This window comes from Patagioenas fasciata, chromosome W (genome assembly GCF_037038585.1).
Source record: "Patagioenas fasciata isolate bPatFas1 chromosome W, bPatFas1.hap1, whole genome shotgun sequence".
NCBI classification, from domain to species: Eukaryota; Metazoa; Chordata; class Aves; order Columbiformes; family Columbidae; genus Patagioenas; species Patagioenas fasciata.
Window position 1 is genome coordinate 33,323,516 of NC_092559.1, and position 24,409 is coordinate 33,347,924.

Consider the following 24,409-nt stretch of genomic DNA (forward strand, 5'->3'; position numbering starts at 1 on the left):
AAGAGAGCACCCTGGTCCCAAACAGCTGATCCCAGGGAGAGAGAGAAAAGACCAAAGAGGCAGAAAGGTCTAGAGGCTGACTGTAAAAAAAGCAGAATGGCAAAAGGACAAACTAAAGGAACTCCTGAATGGAACTCAACCAAAATGGAACAGAACTGGAAGAGGTCTCCCCAGCTGGAAAACCTGACTCTCATTAAATACATACCATGACGCTAATGGCATGGAATATTCTCATTGATCAGCCTGGATGTCAGTCAAAGTCTGTCCCATCTATGCCTCCCTTCTTAGCTGCCTCATACCTGCAGACAGAAATCCCAGAAAGACCTTGGTCTCTCAGAAAACGGCTAACAGTAAGTTCTTAAATTCTCTTTGTTCCAACTCAAAACCACTGGAAAGTTACTTGAAGAAAAACATTAATTCTGTCCCAAAGTGTTCGTTATCTTATTATTCTCAAACTAAATCCAAACAACAACCTGTAGACACAGGCCTGGCTGCACCCTGCCCCAATGACACTCTTGCCTTCTCCCCAGGGCTCAAGGATTACCAGTTCCCACAGGATGAGTCTGTGGTGCCCTCAAACCCCTTCCTGGAGGAGGAGGAGGACTTGAAGAAAGATTCTCACCTGGCAGACCAGGTGACAACTGCTCATGGTGGTCACCTCCCAACGCAGCCTTTGTAGGTCATTTCCCCTGCTTGAACCTTCTGTCCTAACCTGGGCACGAAGCACAGCTCAGTGCTCACTGCAAAAATCTCTTTCTGGCAAAGCAAAGTTCTGACTGGGGCTGTGGAACAGCTCCATCAGGGCCTGCTTGGATCGAAGTTTCCCATAGACTCTCCCTGCCAGTCTCAGGCTCTTCCTAATTCAGCCAGAGAGACCTTCTCCCCAGTATATCCAGCATGTGATTGGCTCTTGCTCATTGCATGTGTTTCCCAAAGGGAATGCTGCCTCCAGAACCTGTCCTTCACACACAAGAAACAGGTGTGGGGTCATTTCTGCTGGGATCTTTTATTAACCCAAAGTGCTGTATGGAGCAGAGCCTCATCCTGCTGCAACCCTTTACCCCCCCTTCTTGCTCCTCAGACCTGTATAACATCAGTAACACTTGTGGGAAGGTGGGGTTCTGCATCTTTAAAACTGTGTATAAGATCAAAGAGGATATTATTGGGACCTTTTAACTTCTCAGAAGGAGACATCCCATGTCTGCAGGTCAGTGCTGGTTTTGGAGTCATTGTGGAGAGAGGCAGGGGTTTTGGGTGGGGGAGTGAGAGAAGGAATTGAGGTGGCACTGGGCTGCTGTAGGGTTTCTAGTGGGACCCAGCTGAGGTCTGTTGAGTATTGATAAGGATCATGGCTGAAAACATTGTGACAAAACTAGTTCAGCCAGAAGACACATTCAGAGCACCGGGAACTGCGATCTACACATCAACAATGAGCTAACGAGCCACAGATCAGGCTGGCTGACTGACCAGAGATGGAGGATGTACTGGAGGGCACATAGCCCCATCTCCTGATATGCTCGGCTCGGCAAACAAAGGGGAAAAGTTGAGACCCTTTTAACGTGGCCCAGGACTTGTCCAGACTTGTCCCTCTTTCGCAATCACCACTTTTCCCCCCACCCAGACTTTCCTCTACTCTGGGAGCTATAAAAAGCTCACCTAAAACAGCACAGTTGAGGGAATACCAGTCTCATCTAAGGGCCTGTCAGTCTCATCGAGGGAAGACCAGCCTACCAGTCTCACCAAAGGAAATACTAGCTCGGCCTCATCGGGAGAATACCAGCACCCTGAGGACCCTCACTCTGAACCAGATATTGGAGGATGCTGCGCTCCTGACCCCAGCATCCTTGCCATGGAACACCGAAGCTACACATCATTGTACAAGTCCTGTCATCCACACTGTGGGGCCGTAAGAGACTGGATCCCTCACTCTTTTCTTTCTTCCTTTCTCTCTGCTCTTTCCTTCTCTCCTCCTTTTTTCTATACCCCCATTTCTTTGTCTCTCCTTCCATATATATATATATTACTCTCTTTCTCTCTCCCTTATACCTTAGTTTTCCTTCCTTCTCTACCACTCTCTTTCCCTTTTGAACATATAAGGATAACACCATCTTTAAGCTCTGCTCTTGATTTCTGGTTAAATTTCATATTATAGCTACTGATGGTTGCCAATACACCGCTCATAGTAGGATTTTTGCTGTTAATGTGTTGATAAGTTCTGTTATACTTTTGCCAAGTCACCATTCGCTGTAACCAATATTCCAACAAGTACTTTTAGTAAAACTCACAATTGAATTGGACCCCAGAGGTCATTCACTTCACATAACTGCGCAGAATTAACCCAGAGTTAACTCACACCTGGTCTCATCTCTTGAGTCAGGGCGTGTGTCACATCTAGAGTTAACTCATCCCTCATCCCATCTGTTGGGACAGGTCAAGGTCCCCTTGGGGGATGAGGTGGGGAATAACCTCAGTTCTGAGCTCATTTGGGAAATGGAGGCCCCAAGGCTTTGGCCAGGGCTGTGTGAGTGTGTGAGAGTGAGCATCCTGCTGATTGCCCTGCAGTTCTCCATTAGCCTGCAGACAGAGGAGAGCATCCAGGAGGAGTTCCAGCACCAGCAGGGTCAACCCATCTCCTTCAGCATGCCCGCCCGCCATCAGGAGGTCTGCCTGCACATGTCCCAGAGCAGCTTCAGCTTGCCCATTCTGCTCAGCTCTACCCATGGATTCACCAACAGGGAAGGGACCTGACCCTGCTGGTTTCTGTAGGAGGATGGCAATTTCCCCAGTCCTGCCTTCACTGCCCTGCAGGGCTGGGTTGTGTGGGAGGGAGCTGGCCTGTGTGAGTAGGCTTATTTTCTTGTCCCTTTACCAGGACAGCCAGCACAAGACAGCTTCTGTCCCTGTCCCTTGTGGTGTTGGCTGCTGACCCTCCTTTAGCCCACAGTGTCCCTGAAGTGGCAGCTGTACTTTGAGTTTGTGACCTCTGGGAGCCAGTTGGAGGCCATCCTCTGGACTGGGGGGAACAAGTTAAAGTGGACACTTTCAGCTGGGACTTACCCATCATAGTCCTTCCCACCAATCCCATCCTGGCTTCCTATGTATCTCAGTTCTGCACCAACTCCATCGCCATCTGAAGTGAGGAGAGCTGGTAAGGGCCTGTGGTGCTTCAAGCATCTAGTGGGAATGTCAGGCAGGACTGTCGTTGGCATGCTGTGGGGTGTTCACCTCAGCGTCCCCCTGGGTTCATCTGCAATGCCCAGGTGGGCACCAGGTGAGTCTGTCCTGCCTCGTGGGAAAGATGTCTCATGTGCACAGCCCAGTACTCCTGTTACCCTTGCCCAGAGGAGGCTCCTGGCAGGCCAGCCTTGCATTGCTGGCACATGCTGGTGTTATGGATGCAGCCACATGCTGCGGCAGCACGATAGTGATGATCCAAAACTGAGGAGCACTGAGTTCCCCGGGCTGTTCTCTGTCTGTGCTCCTGGGTATGAAGGCATCCTGCTGGTCTTGGGATCCTTGGGGAGCTGGAGTGAATGCATGCTGTGCATTCAGGAGCTAGAATGGAGATCTCCCCACTCAACAGTTAGCTCCCCATTTCTACCAAACCTTTCAAAGAGTTTTCCCCTTTGCATGGAAATCTAATAAACATCTGAATGTGCAAAACTCAGCCTTACAAAGATCTGTATTCCTACACCGTTCCTGGTGCTGGACGCAGCCTGCCCTGCACGACAGTCGCAGGCTGGAGACCTCCTATTTGTTTAAAAACTTTATTGCAAGAACAGAAACATCTACACAAAGCTCTGCACAACACAGTCCTGGAACCGGCTGGGGCAGGCTGCAGCGATTGAGAATGACACACGCAGACACACACACGCACACAGAGTTCTTGTTAGCAGCGAGAGCAGAGCAGAGTTGAGTAGAGCTCCCTTTAATTAATTCTTTCTCAATTTATATTTTACAGCTACAGATCTGGACCAAGAGGTCAAACAGGATGTTTTTTTCAAAAAATGTTATTCCAGACACACCACACTCGTCTTGTGACTGTTTTCAGTCACATTCTTTCACACACATTCCTTGGGCAGTTTTCCAGCTCGGCCTCTCACTCTCATGCATTCTTTGAGTGGTCTTCCAGCCCGGCCTCTCACTCTCATAAGCACACAGTCATCCTGTATAACCTGTCCAAGACCGCTTTGTATTTTGACTGATTGCTGTGATTTAATCATGTTAGTATTAGTCTTCCTTGATCATCCAGATGTCTGGAGTTGTTAATCATGTTAGTATTGATCTTTTATCATCCAGGTGGCTGGAGCTGTATGTTCTGCCGCTCCCACACAGGCTGCCAGCATGGCTGGCTCCACTCTGGTGCATGCAGATTGCTTCAGCTCCCTGAACCCTAGCAGGGCACCTGGCTCCCCACCCCACTCTCCTGCAGCTGAGATAGGGCAGCTGGCATGGATGAGGCTGAGCTCCTCCTGGGGACACATTCTAGTGGTTCCCCCTGCTCGCCTGGCACTCTGCTGCCTGCCCCGGGCTGGCTCCATTGCAGTGCTGCCCAGGGCTATTTTGCAGTGCCAGGGACCCCCTTCAGCCCCAGGATCACGGCTGGCATTGTGAAAGCAAACACCATAAATCCAAGGAAGTGCTGTGATTGCTGTTTTAGGCACTGGGCAGCTTGGCTCCAGCTCCTCACAAGTGCTTTATTTTCATGGAATCATAGAATCATTTTGGTTGGAAGACAACCTCAAGATCATCGAGTCCAACTGTTAACCTAACACTGTCACTCAACCATGTCCCTAAGAACCTCATCTACACATCTTTTAAACACCTCCAGGGATGATGATTCAACCACGTCCCTGGGCAGCCTGTTTGAATGTCTGACAACCCTTTCCGTAAAGAAATTTTTTCTCATATCCAATCTGAACCTCCCCTGGCACAACTTGAGGCCATTTCCTCTCATCCTGTCGTTTGCTACTTAGGGGAAGAGACCAACACACTCCATGCTACAACCTCCTTTCAGGTAGTTGTAGAGAGTGATAAGATCTCCCCTCGGCCTTCTTTTCTCCAGGCTAAACAACCTCAGTTCCCTCAGCTGCTCCTCATAAGACTTGTGCTCCAGACTTCTCTCTAAACAGAAAAAAAAACCCCAACCCCAACATATAGCTAGGCTGACTTCCCTGGTGCTGCCTCAGGCCCCAGGGAGGCTATGGGATGTGGGCACGTATCCTTGCCCAGCACCTTGAAGATACTTCAGCCCCAGAGCCCCCAGGACACTGGGTCAGAGTGCGGGCAGTGTACAGGTAGCATGCAAGCAGCATGCAGGCAGATGACAGCTCTGAGCCATGTCCGCTCACCTGTACTCACCACTCACCAGAACAACTGGACCCTGGGGAGAGCTGAGCAGGGAACTCAGAGAGAGCTGTGCAACCAGGAGCCAGGAAGGGGGACAGGATGGGACAAAGTGCTACTCAGGGAGTGACACCATCCTGCTTCCCACAGCTGGTAAGTCAGATGGGATAGCTTCTGGAGGCTGGAAGTACAGGTGGGATCAGAGCCAACCCCACCTTGACTAAGCAATGAGGTTGTTGGTCTAAAGAGGGGACAACGAAGAGGGGACATGATCAAAACCCTGATGTCACCTTATTCTGCAGGCTGGCTGCCCACTGGATAAAGTTTAGTGCCACCAGAGGAGCATGGGCTGGGAGGAGTGCTGGCATGCCTTGTGTCTCCCACGAGTGTCCCTGAACTTGGCACCCACACCCCAATCCTCCTCACAGGGGAGAGCCATTTCCACCCCATGGATTGGACACAACGTTTTTTGCAGGGGCTCTACAAGCCTGGGTTGGATGGTGTCTGTGGGTCCCCAGCTGTTGGACATGCTCTTTCCACCCCACGCTGAGTGCCTTCTTCCCACTGCTGGTGGCAGGCAGGGCTCCACAGCCTGGGCAACCCCATGCCATGGCTCCCTTGCCCTTTTGCCCTCCCTTGCCCTCCTTTGCACAGTCTCATCCTCCCATGCTTGCCCCCATGCTCTATCCCTCTCCATCATCCTTTGGCACTCTCCTGGGCCATTTATCCCAGCTGTGGCTGCTCCGTGTCAGGCCATGTTTTTGTGCCAGTGGGTTAACCATGCATCTCCGCTGCCCTCAGTGCTGGCAGAGTGCTTCTACACACCCTGGTACCCCAACACCCCAGGTACCCCAGCATCCTAAGTGTACTGCTGCCTGTGGCTCTGCCCAGGCTCCCCTCAAGGTAAATGTGATGAGAGGGCATGGGTTGTTTAGAAAAACAGGCCTTGGCACTTGTTGGCCATCTGTCCTGATTTTGTTAAAAACAAGACCAGTTCTCTTTTAGTGAATTTTCCTTTCAGCTAAGTTCTTCTAAGTAACTGCACTTTCCTGAAGTTAGCTGCACATTTTTTCTCAGACACTGTGCTCGGAGCTGATAAGATGACCAATGGAATGGTGAAGAAGCTCATGTTTAGATTTATTGCTATGACAGCCAAGAAGACTGATAAGATGCCACACATCCCATAATTGAGAGAGGCGTGTTTACAGGAGAGGTGGACAGGACAGGTGACTAAAACTGACCGAGTATTCCTTCCCATATACATCATACATCCTATATAAGAGGGAGATCATGAGGATCTCGGTCTCTTTGACCATGGACAGCATCTAAAGAGGACCCTGCCTGTCTGCCTGCGACCTTAGGCCCGAGACCCTGCATCCCTGAATCCAGTTCCGGTTTGCTGTGAAGTCCCATCCATGACTTCTGGGTGCCTGCCCTGCAACTGCTGAAGCCATGCCAGCTCCGCCCACTGCTCTACCCCGGGACATTCAAGTTTGGTTTTGTATATTTTATATCAAAAAAATCACCCTGACTTCCAGGAGGAGAGCCACGTGCAGAGCTTGAAGGACTTGCTTAGATGGCAGGAGACCCAGATGCAAGAAGTTTTAAAAAGCTATGAAAAGATTAGATGGCAGTGCTGGTAAAACTTCACAGTTAACAGCATATAAAAAGGTGTCAGATGCAATTAAGGATGGGTTGGAGGCAATTGGCAGGGAATATGAAAAATGGGGAAAACAGGAACAGGAGGGGGTGGAACTGGACCTCACTCTCAAGGAGCTCCAAATAAAAATGGAGCGAATACAAACATGGGCAAAGAAATGTGTAGAAGATGGGATGTGGTCAATAAGGGAAGCAGATGAATATTTGAGAGCGTGATATGGAAAAGGGCTAGAGACTGGGTCAGCAGATCGGTTCGCGAATATGCTTCGACTCACTGATCCACAGGGAAACACAAGGGAATTGTATAGCAGTGACAGTAATGATAATTTGGGTGCTACCCCTGTGCATCAGGGTAGAGATATTCCTCGACATCACTCTCATAATGCAGGGCAACAGTGGCAAGGGGTAATCAGGGATGCAACCATTGAAGGGATTATGTTACCTGGCAGTATTACAGCAATGCCAGTGCACATAGATAACAGAGGACAAAGGCAGTGGTCACCCTTCGATCGGAAAATGGTTAAGCAATTGCAAAGTGCAGTTATGCAATATGGTATGGATAATAAGCATGTGATGCAGCTAATCAATTCATTTTTCAAGGGGCAAGTACTAACTCAAACAGATATTAGGGCATTGATGGAGTTATTGCTTCCTCCAGCGGGGTATCTGCTGTTCTTGGACAAGTGGCAGGGGAAGGTGGAATTGGCAGCATTAGAAAATGTTCATTTACCAGCTGATGATCCATTACGATTAGCTAGCATGGACCAATTATTGGGTCGTGGACAATATGCGGATGGTGCTACTCAGGCAGCACTTCATCCAAGGATTTTGCAGCAAACGCAAGGGCTTGCCCTGGCGGCAGTGAAAGAATTACCAAATATAGGTAACCCTGTGCCACCCTATTCTACAATAAAGCAGGATCCTGGGTGTGGCAGGATGCAAACCCCCCTCTCTCCCCCTCCCTCCTTCATCATGGAAGGAGTAGACACATCTCCCTCTCTCTCTGCTACAGCTTCTTTTGTTTGGTCCCAGAGCACCCTGGCCAGGGCCGTTAGGAGAAGGGAGTGCCGAGGCACCAGGGAGCTGCTGGGCGCCCGCGGCCAGTGTGGGAGATGTTTAGAGGATTCAGGGGCACCCCCACAGCCAGGGTGGGGGTGCAGAGAAGCTTCTGGAATGCCTACAGTCAGATCTGATCAGCCAATAAAAAAAACAGGACTCTCGTTGAGACTCCGCCCATTGTCGTGAGTCTCTTGGAGCATGAGCGAGATGCTGCCACCGAGAGCCCACCCTCCCCGGGATGGAGACTCCGTTTGCCTTGCCGCCACGGGTGTGAGTAAAACTTCTCCTTGCGGGATTGCAAGTGTATTTATACTTTCCGTGCACATATGCACGTGTAACTTTCCGTGCTCAATATGAGCACGTGTAAAATTAATCCTCGCACAATCGCGAGTGTATTTTCCTCCCGTGCTTCCACATAAGCACATGTAACTTTCTGTGCACATTTGCATGCATACTTTCCATGTTTAATACAAGCATGTGTACTTTCTGTGCACATTTGCACGTGTAACTTTCCGTGCTCAATACAAGCACGTGTATAAATTATTTCCTCGCACAATCGCGAGTGTATTTTCCTCCCGTGCTTCCACATAAGCACATGTAATATTCCATGCACATTTGCACGAGTATTAACCCTCGCAGGATTGCGAGCATATTATAAATTTACCCTCTCAGAATCGCGAGTGTAGACTTTCCGTACTCACTATGAGTACGTGTATCTCTTTAAAATAATCCCACACCGTGTACAGGCAAGTGTGTACTTCTCCCGGACTCAGAGACGGCTCCGGCATTGTTTTGGGTGAAGCCATGTGCATGCACTCTATGGACCGCCTGTTGTATTAGTTGCTGCCCCTTAATAATTTTCCTCAACTGATATCCGCATCTATATTTAAGTCACTTTTGGAGTGCTAAAACCCTGTTTCTGACCGGTTTAATAAAAGTTGTTTTGGACCCTGTTGTCCCTTAAACTAACCTCGGGGTGCCTCCGTGACACTGGGGAACCCTATATGAAGTTTGTGGACCATTTAAAAGAAGCTATAGATGCTTCTCCTAACCTGACTCCAGAGGCAAAAGCTGCTATGGGGAAAGATTTGACCATGATGAATGCAAACACCCAATGCCAACAGATATTAGCCGGCTTGGGGAAAACTGCTTCTCTGGCAGAGATGGTGGAAACTTGTACACGGGTACCGATTTTGCAACAGGAGGTAGAAAAGGCAAAAATACATGCTCAGGCTCATGCTGCAGCCTTGGCTGCAGCACTTAAGCCTGCAATGAAAGGCCGAAGCCCTTCTTCTCACGGCCTAGCATGTTTTACTTGCGGACAGACAGGACATATTAAAAGAAATTGCCCTCAGTACGCTCGGAGAGGGGGACCTAGTAATGGCACTAGCCAGTCGCCAGCTGCCCTCGATTATTCGTGCTTCAATGGCATGTGCAGTCGGTGTGATAAGTATGGACACCTAGCAGTGCAGTGTCGATCAAAATTTTAAAAAGATGGGACACCGCTGTCAGGAAACGGGAGGGCCAGCGCCAGGGGCTGGGGTGCGATGACACCACAATACCAGCCGAGAGGGGGAACAGCCATGGTTGCTTGTCCGAGCTCAGGGCAGCAACCTCAGGAAGCGCAGGTGTTGATCTGGCCGTGGGAACAGACGTCACAATAACAGACCAGTCTGTACATGTAGTTCCATCTACAGTAATGGGGCCCCTAGGGTATGGATTGAGTGCGCTTTTAATAGGCCACTCTTCTGCTTCAAGACAGGGATTGTTTGTTTTGCCTGAATTAATAGGCTCTGATTATGCTGGACCATTAGGCATTATGTTGCAAGTCTTAATGCCCACTGTGACTATTAAACAGGGGACCCGTATAGCGCAATTGGTACCCTTCAGAGTATGTGTCCCAAAGGCTTTAGATGCGGAAAGAGATCAGAAAGGTTTTGGCTCTACCGGAGCCCCTGTGGTTGCTTTCACAGAAAAACTGACTTTGGACAAACCATCTAGGGTAGTTTCCATATATGGGCCTGGAAGTGAGATTAAAAGAAAAAGAATGCTTTTAGATTCAGGCGCAGATGTGACAATTATCCCTCGCACTGATTGGCCTCCGTGTTGGCCTTTAGAAGCAGTAAATACCATGGTAGTGGGAATAGGGGGGGCCACTCCTACCCACATCAGCACACATATGGTTAAGATAAGAGGTCGAGGGCTTAGAGGCATGGGTATGGCCTTATGTTCTAAACACGACAATTGCATTATTAGGAAGAGATGTGATGTCTCAGTGGGGAATAGTCATGCAGTCACCTTTTTGATAATGGCCATTGCGGCGAGCGACACCCGGCCGAGTATGAAGCTGAGTTGGGAAACAAATGATCCTGTCTGGGTGGATCAATGGCCATTACCAAAAGAAAAGCTCGCACATTTAGAGGAGTTGGTTGAAGAGCAACTCCGTCTCGGACATTTGGTCCCTTCCACCAGCCCGTGGAATACACCTGTTTTTACTATCCAGAAGAAATCAGGGAAGTGGCATTTGTTACAGGACCTCAGGGCAATTAATGCAGTAATGAAAGATATGGGGGCACAGCAACCAGGTCTTCCTACCCCAACCATGCTTCCAAAAGATTGGGATATAACTGTCATTGATTTGAAGGATTGTTTTTTCACAATCCCGTTACACCCAGAGGATTGTGAAAAGTTTGCCTTTACTGTTCCAGTGCTTAATCACCAAGCTCCCACGAAAAGATATCATTGGGTAGTGTTACCTCAGGGAATGAAAAATTCTCCTACTATTTGCCAATGGTATGTAGATTTGGCTTTAAAGTCATTTAGGCAACAACGCCCTCAGATGATCATCTATCATTATATGGATGATATCCTTTTGTGCAATGAAAAGGAAATTAGTCAGGATACAATAATTCAGTTGATGAAGCAATTAGGTCAGTGGGGTCTGGTTGTGGCACCAGAAAAGGTACAGCGAACCGCACCATGGAAATATTTAGGATATGAACTAACTCAGGCCATGATTAGACCTCAGAAGCTTGCTATGAAAGCAAAGGTAGCAACCCTTCACGATGCAATGAAGTTGGTAGGGGACTTGCAATGGATAAGAAATGTTGTTGGAATTACAGATTTGCAACCGTCGTTTAGTCTCCTTCGTGGGGGACGAGACCCCCAAGAACCACGGTGCCTTACACCAGAAGCACAAAAAGCGCTTGAGCAAATTGCAAGAAAAATTTCACAGAATACTGCTCAGCAGATAAGATCAGAATTGCCTGTTACTTTTTATGTCTATAATACCAATAAGGAGGTGGCAGGACTTTTGGCCCAGTGGAGTACGGAAGAAAAAGATCCGTTGTTACTATTAGAATGGATATTTCTAAACAGTCTGTGGCAGATGCACACCCCCCTCCCCCTCCCTTCCTTCCTTCGATATGGAAGGTGCAGACACATCTTCCCCCCCCTCTCCTGCAATGGGGTTAACAGCTTCTTTTGTTTTAACCCCGGAACCCATTGATCAGGGTCATTAAGAGAGAGAAGGGATGGGGGCATAGAGGTGTCAAGGAGCAACTGGGTGCCCACAGCCAGAGTGGGGGTGCTTAGAAGCTTCAGGGAACCCCACAGCCAGAGTAGGGGTGCAGAGAAGTTTCTGGAATGCCTACAGTCAGATCTGACAAGGCTGTTTAAACAGGACTCCCAACGAGGCCAGCCGCCGGTTGTGCGGACCTCTTGGAGCGCAGGCCAAAGTCTGCAGCCAAGAGCCCTCCCCCTTAGGCAGGATGGCTGCCTAAGGTAATTTCCTGGGACCGGGATTCACCCCACCGAACCACGTGGGTGAGTGATAAAATTTTCTTTAATAATTCCTCACAGGATCACAGGTGCTTATTCCGTGCTTAAATATAAGCACGTGTATTTTCTTTAATAATTCCTTGCAGATTCAGGCAAGTGTATACTTTTCCTGGAGTCAGGGACGGCTCTGGCATTGTTTTTGGTGAGCCATGTGTATGCACACTGTGGATCTCCATTGTTAATATTTGCTGCACCTTTAATAATTACCTCGACTGATATTCGAACCTGTATTTATGTCACTATTGGAGAGCTAAAACCCCGTCTTCCACCAGCTAATCTGCTGCACTTTCTTTACTGAATAAAAGTTGTTTTGGACCCTGTTGTCCATCTAAACTATCTTTGGGGTGTCTCCATGACACAGTCAAAAACAAAAAACCATCATTCAAAGGTGGGAAGCCATTGCCCAAGTGGTAGTGAAAGGACTAAGCTGATATCTGACTTTGTCTGGGTCGTATGTTGCTAAAATTGTGATCCCCATTTCTCGCAATCTGTTTCAACAGATCCTTCTCAAACATGACAATCTTGCCTTAGCTCTTACCTGGATTCCGGTGCAGGTGGACAGTCATTATCCACCGTATCCCATATTTAAAACCAACCTCCCCTTGGAGCCTATGTCAATTGTTACTGAGCGTCCATTAGATGCCATAACCATTTCACGGATGTGAGTAGTCGCTCACGCAAAGGAGGTTTTGTATGGTTTGAGAACGGTCAGTGGCATTCACAGATTGTTGTGGCTGAAGGATCAGTTCAAATTTTAGAATTGCAAGCGGTGATAGCAGCATTACAAAAATGGCATAACTACCCAGTTAATCTGGTAGCAGATTCTCTTTATCTTGTGGGAGTTGTACAAAGAATACATAGAGCACTTTTGCAGCAAGTTTCCAACTCCTTGTATTTGAGGCATTATTAGATTTGTGGAACGTGTTAGATTATAGGACAGCGCCAGTATTTATAATGCATATAAATAGACATTCTAACCTACCAGGTGGGCTAGTAGAGGGAAACAGCATTATAGACAAACTCGTGGCAGTGAGAGATGTATCTCCTTTTGAACAAGCCAGACAAGCTCATGAGTTTTTCCATCAATCCTCAGCATCACTCCAAAAACAGTTTACCCTTACCAAGGAACAAGCTTGATCCATTATTGCAGCTTGTTCTGATTGTGCTCGCATAGTGCCTCTGCAACAAAAGGGAGTGAATCCTCGGGGCTTGCAGCCAGGCCAGTTATGGTAAACTGATATTACTGAATTTGCACTGTTTGGCCGACAAAAGTACATTCATTTGTCCATAGATACCTGTTCAGGACTGTTATGGGCTACAGCTTTGACCTCAGCAAATGCAAAAGCGGTAAAGTATCATTTATCACAAGTTTTTTGCCGTCATGGGAGTTCCTACACAGATCAAAACAGATAATGGCCCCACATATCGTTCTGATACACTTGCAACCTTCCTCGTCCAGTGGAAGGTACAACACCTGTTTGGAGTCCCTTATAATTCTACTGGCCAGGCAATTATTGAGCGTGCACACCACGCCTTGAAAAATCTTTTGTCTGTTTTGAAAAAACAAGGGGGAATTGGTGTGAGTCCAGAAGAGGTTTTGATGAAGACATTGTATGTGCTGAACTGGCTTAATCCTAAAAGTGAGATTGAAATGGAACCTGTTGTTATGCACCATATCAAAAATGTCAAAGATTTTTCTGAAAATGGACCTAAGGTTAGTGTGTTTAATGTGACAACACAACAATGGGAAGGTCCTATGTCATTAATAACCTGGGGAAGGGGATATGCTTGTGTTTCTACAGGTAACCATAAAATTTCGTGGATCCCAGCAAAGTGGGTAAGACCTTGGTTAGCTAACAAAGAAACCACTTGCAATGATGATGACTCTTAACCTCAGAGGTGTTATCGCTTTTAGCAATGGATGTAGCCAGTGTTGAGCATACCACTTCGCAAAACAGAGCAGCGTTTAATTTTTTGTTATTGGCCATGGTCACAGTTATGAAGACTTTGATGGTATGTGTTGTTTGAATTTAAAAAACATTCAGAATCTATGCATAAAAAGATTAAAGATTTGCAGAACATGAAAATAACAGAAGATGTTGGGTTTTTTGGGTTGGATGCTTTGTTTGGTTAAAAGGAATATTGAAAACAGGTCTTTTCTTGTTAATTGTAATTGTATTAGCTTTAATGTTCTTACCCTGTATTTCGCACTGTCTTCAAAGAATGATACAGCGTATTGTTAACATTGTATTAAATTAAAGGGGGGGAGATGTAGTGGCAGAGCCCCCCCACCGGGGGGATGGGGTTGTCGCTGGCCTGGCTGAGAGGTGAAGCCAGAGACAAAAGAAACAAAAGGAACCCTATAAGAAGGTAACAACCAATGAACAATCACTGACACGCGCGTGCAGAGCGTGTGGACAGTGCATGCAGCCTATCACGTTATTGTATAGCACGTGCTGTAACCAATCACATTGTTGCAAGGTATGTGAACGGGGCAGCTCTGGTATAAAGCTAGCCCAGTCGGACAATAAAGTTGAACTCTGTGAACATCATATTGATGTGTCAGGTTCCATCTCTTGCATGGAAAAGCAACAATGAGCCTCAAAAACTCAAGTACCAGCACATCCAAACCCAGCTCATCCTGTGAACCCTGCATGATGGGGTGGTGGAGACCCTCCCCCAGGGTGTAGAGGGCGGGACAGGGGCACAGGAAATGCCAAAGGGTCCATCCCTGGTGGGAACAGCCACAGGCAGTGCCATCTCTGCAGGGTGCGTGCATGTCCCCAGTGGCGGGTTATAGGGCCGTGGGTGCATATGCAGTCCCATTGTGGAGGTCCCAGGGCTGAGGTGCCCCCATGCATGTGGCTGTGGGTGTACTAAGGTACACCCTGACCGATGAACCTGGTGACCAGGCCAACCAGAGCAGCAACAAATATTCCTTAGCTGTATCCCAAGATGAGAACCAGAAGGCCAACCACCTCAAGGGTATTTATGGCTATGGATGATCCTTCTGCACCTCTCATGGGAAACCTGCATGCTCGACTACTCCTCCGAAGTGTCTATATACCAACACATGTAGCATGGGGAATAAACAGGAAGAATTAGTTATCTATATGCGGTCACAGGGCCATGATCTTTATGCAGTTACAGAGACATGGTGGTGGGATAGCTCACATGACTGGAATGTTGTCATGGAAGGCTATGTACTTTTTCAGAAAAACGGGCCAGCAAAGCGAGGTGGAGGAGTTGCACTTTATGTGAGACAGCAACTCCAATGTATCAAACACTGCCTGGGGGGGATGAAGAATGAGTAGAGTCCTTATGGGTAAAAATTAAGGGACAACTTAACAAGGGTGACAATATTGCAGGTCTTTACTACAGGTCACCTGATCAGGAAGAGGAAATTGATGAGGCCTTCTACAGATAGATTAAAGTAGTCTCGCAATCACAAACCCTGGTTCTCATGGGGGAATTCAATCACCCTGACATCTGCTGGAAGCCAAGACAGCTAAGCACGCACAGTCCAGGAGATTCCTACAGATCATTGATGACAACTTCTTGACACAGGTGGTGGAGGAGCCAATGAAGAGAGGTGTGCTGCTGGACCTTTTCCTAACAAACCAAGAAGAAGTGGTTGAAGATGTGAGGATTGGGGGCAACCTCGGCTGCAGCAACCATGAGATGGTGGAGTTCAGGATCCTGCGTGGAGGAAGCAGGGAAATAAGCAGGATTGCAACCACGGACTTCTGCAGGTCAAACTTTAGCCTCTTCAAGGTCCTACCTGGAAGAATGCCATGGGTTAGGACTCTAGAAAGTAGGGGGATCCAAGAGAGTTGGTTAATATTCAAACATCACTTCCTCCAAGCTCAAGACTGATGCACCTCTATGAGCAAGAAATCAAGTAAGGGAGAAGATGGCCAGCATGGATGAATAAGGAACTCCAGTAAAAATTCAGGTGGAAGGAGGATGTTTATGTAATTGGAAAAATGGACAGACCACCTGAGAGGAAGATAAGGTGACTGTTAGAGTGGGGTGATTAGAGACGACGCATACCAGGACGCAGACAGAAATTCACGCAGAGGCAGAGATCTTGTTCAGGAAGGAGCGCAGAGCCTGGCCAAGCAGAGAGCTGATCTAGGCCTAGCCTGCCTTCTTTATTCACCATTGATGATTTATAGGATTTACAGGTACAGGCCTGGACTAAGATGTTTACAAAAAGGTGCTTTTCCACTAATTGTTATTAAGAACACACTAAACTCATGCGATGTTTGTCTCACTTGTTTTTCCACTCGTTCGCAGATCAGGCCCAAGGACATTCACACATCCCATGCACTTGGGGGCGGTTATCTGGCCCGAGATACCATTCTCACGAGTCTGGGCTATAACTTTTTACAATTACGAGAAACGTACTTCAAAGTAATCTCTCCAAGGCCCTTTATATATTATTATGTTATTATGTCTTTGACCGTCCACATGGTCATGTTAGTATTGATCTTCCTTTATCATCCAGATGGCTGGAACCGCACATCTTGCCTTCCCACATTTTACTTTCCAACATTTCCCTCTTTTTTGTTTTAAACATCAGGTTCTCAATGAGTGCAGTAAGGACCCTGGCTTTGTTCTTCTTTGCATTCTGTATCATTCTCCAGATGATTCGGAGGACTACAAGAAAATACATCACACAAGCATATCCAATTCCTACAAAAACCCATATATGCAGATTGAGAGCTGAAAATGAAGTTTTAGGGTCTAATCGCTTTATGCTATCAGATAATGTTAGCCATTTTGACTTACAGTCCTAATTCCTACAAACTATGTAATTATTTTTCAGGGTACTAGCTAAATCCTAAATCAGGCCTTACACATTAGCTAAGACTGTTATTTTACTTCATAGCACTCATAAACACTATAATTCAATTTCAACAGTATTACACATATTTAGCACTCTGATAACAGAAAATACAGGTTCAGATATCAGCTAAGGAGATTATTTAAAGACAATATCATAAGAATAATGAGGATCCACAATGTGCATGTAGTCACTCGCAAGAAACAAAACTAGAGGTCTTTTACTTCAGGGTACTCACAAGAAATAGTCACTCACTCAAATAAAGAAGTGAGGTATCATTAATCCCAGGAAGTTTCCTTAGATGGTGTTCCTGTCTAAGGAAAGGACTCCAGTTTACAGACCAGCAGCTCCGAGAAGACCACTCAAAGGGTGTCTTCGGCGGGAAGCCCGTTTCATTGTTTGGCCAGATGTGGTTGTGGGCATTACAACATAGTCCAGAAGCTTCTCAGCTAGTCTGGGCACCTCCTTTGTTAAGGACCCTGTCAATTGACCGAGGGTCCCACCCCTCCTGACCCATCAGTTGGTAGAGGTGAAGTTTATTGACAACACCTTGGTACCATTCTAGGTGTATACATGTGGGGACAGGCACAGTGAGGCACAGAAGGTGCTAAAGAGCCATCAACCTCCAAATTGAAAGCTCCCGATTTCAGGGGAACGTGTACTGCCTCACAATCCAGCCTGTGACCACAGTCATCTGACAAACTACTTTGGAGTGGTGGTGCAGTCACCTCTTGCCTCCAAAGTCAAAAGGGGGCATTCTGTTGGTGAGTTTGAATGTCCACTGTGGATCATCATACCTTATGTGTCATTTTCTTGTTGCAAATCAACCTACAATAGAACAGAACAATACAAATTACAACTACTACAGTTATTAACAAATATTGGAGAAAACTGGTTAGCCATACTAATAAGGAAAACAAATGCATTGAAAGTTTTTTCACCAGTTAGTCCCCAGTGCAAATAATGTAAATCTGTATCATTCTGATATGCTAGTGCCTCTTCGTTTGGTCTCTTCTGTTTCTTTGTTGCCCTCTGCTGCAGGGACAGATGCTGTATCTCTGGCATTAGGTCCTGCATCATGTTTGTCCAACTCATAGAAAGGTTTAACATATTTTGCAGGAAACCACTTTGGTCCTGTTGGAAGAAGAACACAAGTATGCTCATTCCCCAGGTGATTAACTCTACAGGCCCTTGCCACTGACTGTTTTGCAGGGGATCCCAGTATAAAAGCTGTGGTCTCTGAGACAGTGAATCTGGAACACGGAAGTGTTTTTCCACTGCTGTGATAGAGGAGGGAGGCATAGTACGATTCAAAAAAATTAAAGTATATGTTGCATTGTCTAATTGTTCTTGAGGTGTCATATTCCCCTTTTTTTGTTTTAATAACATCCGTTTTAACATGGAGTGCACCTGTTCAATGATAGCCTGTCCAGTGGGAGAATGTGGAATACCTGTGAGATGTGAAACACCCCATTGCTGTAAAGAATATTGCATGGATCTAGCAGTGTATCCAGGACCATTGTCAGTTTTAATCTGTTGTGGTACTCCCAGCGTAGCAAAACAGCGGGTCCAGTGACACTGAATATCTCTGCTTTTCTCACTTGTATGCGCAGATGCACAAAGCATACCTGAAAAAGTATGTATAGAAACAAGGACATATTTCAAACGGCCAAAAGATGAAACACATGTAACATCAGACTGCCAAATGTCATTAGCTGAGAGTCTGCGAGGGTTAACTCCAAGGGAGGGCGAGCTTGTAATCAGACCTTGACATTCCCGGCAAGAGCACACTATGTCTCTCGCTTGCTTGAGAGTGAGAACAAACATCTTTTTTAAGGTAGCAGCAATCTGATGGAAGAAAGCACGTGAAGCCCTGGTAGACTGGAAACAGACTGTAGCTACAGTCTAAGAATCTTCAATTGCATTGCCTTCAGTTATGGGACCTGGTAAGGCTGTATGAGAGCGTATATGAGTAACAAACAGTGGGTGTTTGTGAAGCTGTAATGCAGTTTGCAATGATACAAACATATCAATAAGTTGCTGTTGTGAGATTTCTTTAAGAAAAGTGGAGGGGATCTGCTGCAGGACCTTGACTACGTACTCAGAATCACAAACCAAATTTAGAGGTTCCTCCCTAAAAAGCTCTAAGGCATACAAAACTGCACCAAGTTTCACTAATTGGGTTGAGCCTTCAACAATTTTAACAGAATTATGCCAATTGTTATCTTCACGCCAGACCACTACAGCTTTATGAGACTTCTCTGAACCATCAACAAAAACTGTGCGAGCATTTGGGATAGGACCGAATACAAGTACGGTCTGTGGTCTGATGTCAAAGACACGCAGATTTTGAAGCAATTTACATTTAGGCATGCCAAAAGCTATGCTGTTAAGAAAATCAGCTAGCGCAATTTGCAAGGACAGAGATTGTGAATAAAAAAAAAAAATCAAAATCTGCTTTCACAAAAGGTACATATATGACAGATGGATCACAGCCTACTAAAGCCTGAATCCATTCTCTGCCTTTTTTGATCAGAGTAACAATCAATTCCAGGGGCTCAGTAATAGTTTTACGAAAAGAATTGGGCAAAAAAATCCATTCCAAGTATATCAGTCTGTATTCTCATCATACTCTCCCACAATAGCCACAGGTTGTTTCTATGTTGTAGCTATAGACAAATCTGCAAGTCCAGTTGAATGCAGTTAGTTTGTAAGGTTGTCATAAATTTATTCATCAAAGTTTCTAACTCCGTTTTGGCTGTCATATTTATTGGATATTGTTTTCCCTTACCGGATCGAAGTCCTGTTTCAGTTCTATCAGCGTAGGGTTTGCTTTACTGATACTTTGGTTGCCCATACTAGTGGAAATACAGCATCCAAAATTTCCTTGGAGATTTCTCACTTGCAGCAAGCAGATCTGCACCATCCAAGCAGATTCTTGTAGGACATGAAACTAAACAGAATTCTCAGAAAACGTTATTTGAGATTACAATTTACTTAACAAATCTTAACCCAAGAGAGGTATAGGGCTTTCTGGCAAATACAAGAATTCAGCTGCTAAAACTTTGTTCCAAATTTAGCATTCCATTGGTTTCAAAAAATGGTCTTTCTTTCTTTCCCACAATCTCAAAAACTAGCATGGTGAATTTACTAAGAAGTCTCTTACAACTAGTTACCACAAGATAAGTCTATTAAAAGATTTTTGGTTTAATTTCCCAGTTTCATTAGAACTACGGATCTGCTAGGGATGCATTTAAATTTCACCCTCAGACACCTCCATTCAGTATTACAACATTGCTGCAGTGGGGGGGAAGAGAAAACCCCCCTTTCACTGCTTTAAAAGCGGGAAGCCAGGTTTTTCTTTTTTTTTTTTTTCTTTTTCTTTCTCTTCTTGCTGCAATTTAGATACAGGCAAGGCCACGCAGGTGGCGTTATTTGCTGGTGCTAAGTGGGAGCTGTCTGGGAGCTGCCAGGGAGCTAAGTTTATCTTGCAGCTTGACACAGGCCTGAAATTTATATTGAAACAGTACAGCACAGGCCTGGGATATTTTACTTTTTTATTTTCCCATTTCATTCCAGCCATAATACACTCCATATGCAATTCTAATTAGCTGAGCAATAGTTACATTCCTCAGCCCCGTTTACCATTTGCAACGTCTTACAGATGTCAATAAACAGCATATTAACTATCAATCCATTACTTTCATTTTCCTAGATCCAAATCAGGTCATATTCTAGCAACTTTTCAGTACAACCTCCTTCGAGTTCACATCCATCATAGCATTCAGTTTTCTTTCCCATACTTCCAACAAACACATAAATTCAATGCGAATCAGAGTTTAACTACTTAAATTCTTTTCTGGTTTCAAAATTATTTAATAGCAATAAGAGCAATTACTCTAATGTATAAGGATGCATCCTAAGGGAGAGCAAGGTGGTATTTTAGTAGTGGAACCAGTTCCCATTTTGTAATTATCTCCCTAAACAAAATTTTACCATTACATTCATGCAGTAAAGAACTAAATTACTCATGATCTTCTGTATTATCACAAAACGCACATTTTGAGTCCATGGATTCTCATTATTTAACAGTCTATGAACTTACTGTACCATATAACAGACAAAGACCTATTAAACTGTAATATGCTTAAACAGATACCTACAAAGAAAACAGGTTAATAAGGAAAAGTATCTTGCAGAGTTCAGCAAGTGTTCTATGACTTGTGTGTTATCAGTTAATTCTCTCCCAGCTTGTTGAAGTTCAGACCATTCCTCCTGTAAAACTGTCTGAAATGATTCAATGATCTGTTGTAGAGTTTTATTTTTGTCCTACTCTTCTCGCTTTAGAAACAACAAAGTGTTATACTTCAAGGTTCTATTCTCTGGACACTTTTTCAATCACTAACATGACCGTCCAGATCGTCATGTTAGTATTGATCTTCTTTTATCATCCAGATGGCTGGAACTGCATATCTTGCTTTCCCACATTTTACTTTCCAACATTAGAGTATGCAGGGATGTTGTGAGGAAGACTAAGCTCCACTTGGAATTAAAACTGAACAGGGATGTCAAGGACAAGAAGAAGGGTTTCTTCAAATGTATCAGCAGCAAAAGGAAGATTAGGGAAAATGTAGGTCTGCTGCTGAATGAGGTGGGTGCCCTGGTGATGGATGATACAGAGAAGGTGGAATTACTGAATGCCTTCTTTGCTTCCATCTTTACTGCTAAGACTTCAGGAATCCCAGATCCTAGAGGCAGGACAAAGGAAGACTTTCCCTTAGTTGAGGAGGATCAGGTTAGAGATCATTTAGGCAAGCTGATCATCCACAAATCCATGGGCCCTGATGGGATGCACTCACAAGTGCTAAGAGAGCTGGAAGATGTTATTGCTAAGCCACTCTCCATCATCTTTGTGAGGTTTTGGAGAAAAGGAGAGGTGCCTGAGGACTGGAAGAAAGACAATGTCACTCCAGTCTTCAGAAACGGCAAGAAGGATGACCCAGGAAGCTACAGGCCAGTGAGCCTTGCCTCCATCCCTGGAAAGGTGATGGAACAACTGATTCTGGATGTCATCCCCAAGCATGTGGAGGAAAATAAAGTTATCAGGAGTAGTCAGCATGGATTCACCAAGGGGAAATCATGTTTGACCAACGTGATAGCCTTCTATGATGGCATGACTGGCTGGGTAGATGAGGGAAGAGCAGTGGATGTTGTCTACCTTGACTTCAGCAAGCCTTTTGACACTGTCTCTCACAACATCTTTACAGGTAAGCTCGGGAAGTGTGGGTTGGATGAGTGCACAGTGATCCATCTATCCATCGATCATGAACTGGCTGGATGACTGTCGCGGGGTGTAATTTAGGGTTCTGCTTACTGCAGAACAATGTTTAGGTTTCTTTAAAGAGAAGTGCAACTTAAAAGAGTTCGGTGGCAGGTTCACTCTATTATTTACTGCATGGGGGAAATATGCCAAGCCAAATGCGGCTTACCTTCTCTCCAGATGCCTGTACCCATTCACGAAGCAAACTTTCAGGCACCTTCCCTCCCTGATAAACATATGCAGAGCAGACTTTCAGGAGACAAAATTATTAGAAAAATAAAATTTAATGGAGTAGAATAGAAGAAGGGCTGGCTCAAGCTGGGTACCTGCACAGAGATCTGCCTGAGCATAGAAAACTACAAACTTTTATATCTTTACAGACCATTCACACCAAGATCCAGTCCAACAGCAGGTTCTTTGCTACCCATTGGACCCTTTTTCTCTGACTCCATGTGGGCCTTTGTTTTGTTCAGTTGTAGACATTGGTTTTGGTCCATATCCTTGAAGGTGATATTTAGTCTGGATAAATCCTTTCTTCTCAGCGAAGTGAAAAATAGGCCCCACTTTTCAGATGTCTGTAATGTCTCTCCTTTAGCCTTGGATCGTTGTTTTCCCAGAGAGTTCCATTTTCCCAGCAAAATGCAAGTTAGACTTTATCTTGGAGGCGTTTAGTGTAGTCTGCAGTTGATTTTAGTAAACACGAGCTTAAAATTTTAGCAAATCTAGTCTACCAAGTAATATGAATCAAAGAGTATATTAAAAATCATACAACCGTATATTTCTAAATAATCCATTACATTCAGTGTGCATCTACTTAAACTAAATTATTAATATTGAACTTGAATTGGGCTCATCCACTGACCTCTGAGTAGTAAAACCATTGCCATACAGCTCACTTATTTAGCAGGGAGAGCTCAAAGTGGACTCATCTAGGCTGTTGTATTTATAGAATGAAGTGGTTTACTCATAATCAAATTGCATACAGTAGGAAAAGTATGCACGAGACTCTCTGCACCCACAAGCCACCAGCATTCAATATGCCATTCTGCTTCCTTGTGAGTATCCTAGAAGGAGTTCTTGGCCTGGCTGCATCTCAGGTCCTTATCTCCTCTGGAGCCTGGACCAAACTGCTGCTGGTTTGGCGGGGGGGGAAGGATTGAGTGCATCCGCCATAACAACAGAGTTCATAGGGTTGTGGTCAATGGTGCAGAGTCTGACTGGAGGCCTGTAGTTAGTGGGGTTCCCCAGGGCTCAGTACTGGGTCCAGTCCTGTTCAAAAATGACCTGGATGAAGAGACTGAGTGCACCCTCAGCAAGTTTGCTGATGAAAAAAACTGCAAGGAAGGCCTGACACACCAGAAGGTTGTACTGCCATTCAGCGAGACCTGGACAGACTGGAGGACTGGACAGGGAAGAACCTAATGAAATTCAATGAGGGCAAGTGTAGGGTCCTGCACCTGGGGAGGAATAACCCCAGGCACCAGTACAGGTTATGGGTTGACCTGCTGGAAAGCGGTACTGCAGAGAACGACCTGGGAGTCCTGGTGGACAACAGATTGGCTATGAGCCAGCAATGTGCCCAAGAAGGCCAATGGTAGCCTTGGGTGCATTAAAGAGAGTGTGACCAGCCCCACACCATTTCTTTCTTGTAAGATAAAAAAAAGCTAACATACAAAATAAAAATCCCCAAACATAGTAAAATAACAATATTACTAAAAGGCAACTTTTACTTCCTCCCCCTTTTTTTTTCTTTAAAAAAAAAAAAAAAAAGAAGGGATGATCCACCAGTGCTGATCTGGTGCTCTTTCCCATAGGTGTCAGTAGCTTTCCATGCATAAATGTTCATTGTTGTCTTTAAAACGAGGGGTACAGTGCCAGTGGTGGTAGTTTCAGGAGGGCAGGTCATCTGGTTTTGTGGAGCAGGGTTGCTGGGTCCTTGTTTTACCTTTTCTCTGGAAGAATAGCAGGGGCTTGGGGACAGAAAGTAGTAAGTCAGAGGCAACCCATTGAACTCATTTTTGGCTGAGTCTTGGACCACCTCGGCAGTGGAGAATTGATTTTAAAGGAATCAAGAGGAAAGGCGATCAGCAGACCCCCTTGACAGTTTCTGTGAGTCTCTTTAAATGAACGCACTGGCTGCCCCCTGACTCACTGACTGGGGGTGGCAGGTCTGTTATCCGCCCTCAGGAACAGTGGGCATCTGAGGGATAATCACTGTCCCACCAGCTCAGGGCTCTGCTTCCATGCCCCCCCAAGCAAGCAGTTCATTTTTATGGGGTGCCTTCCATGCCCTAATAAGCTTTTACAAGGCCAGGGTAGACATTCCATCTATTACA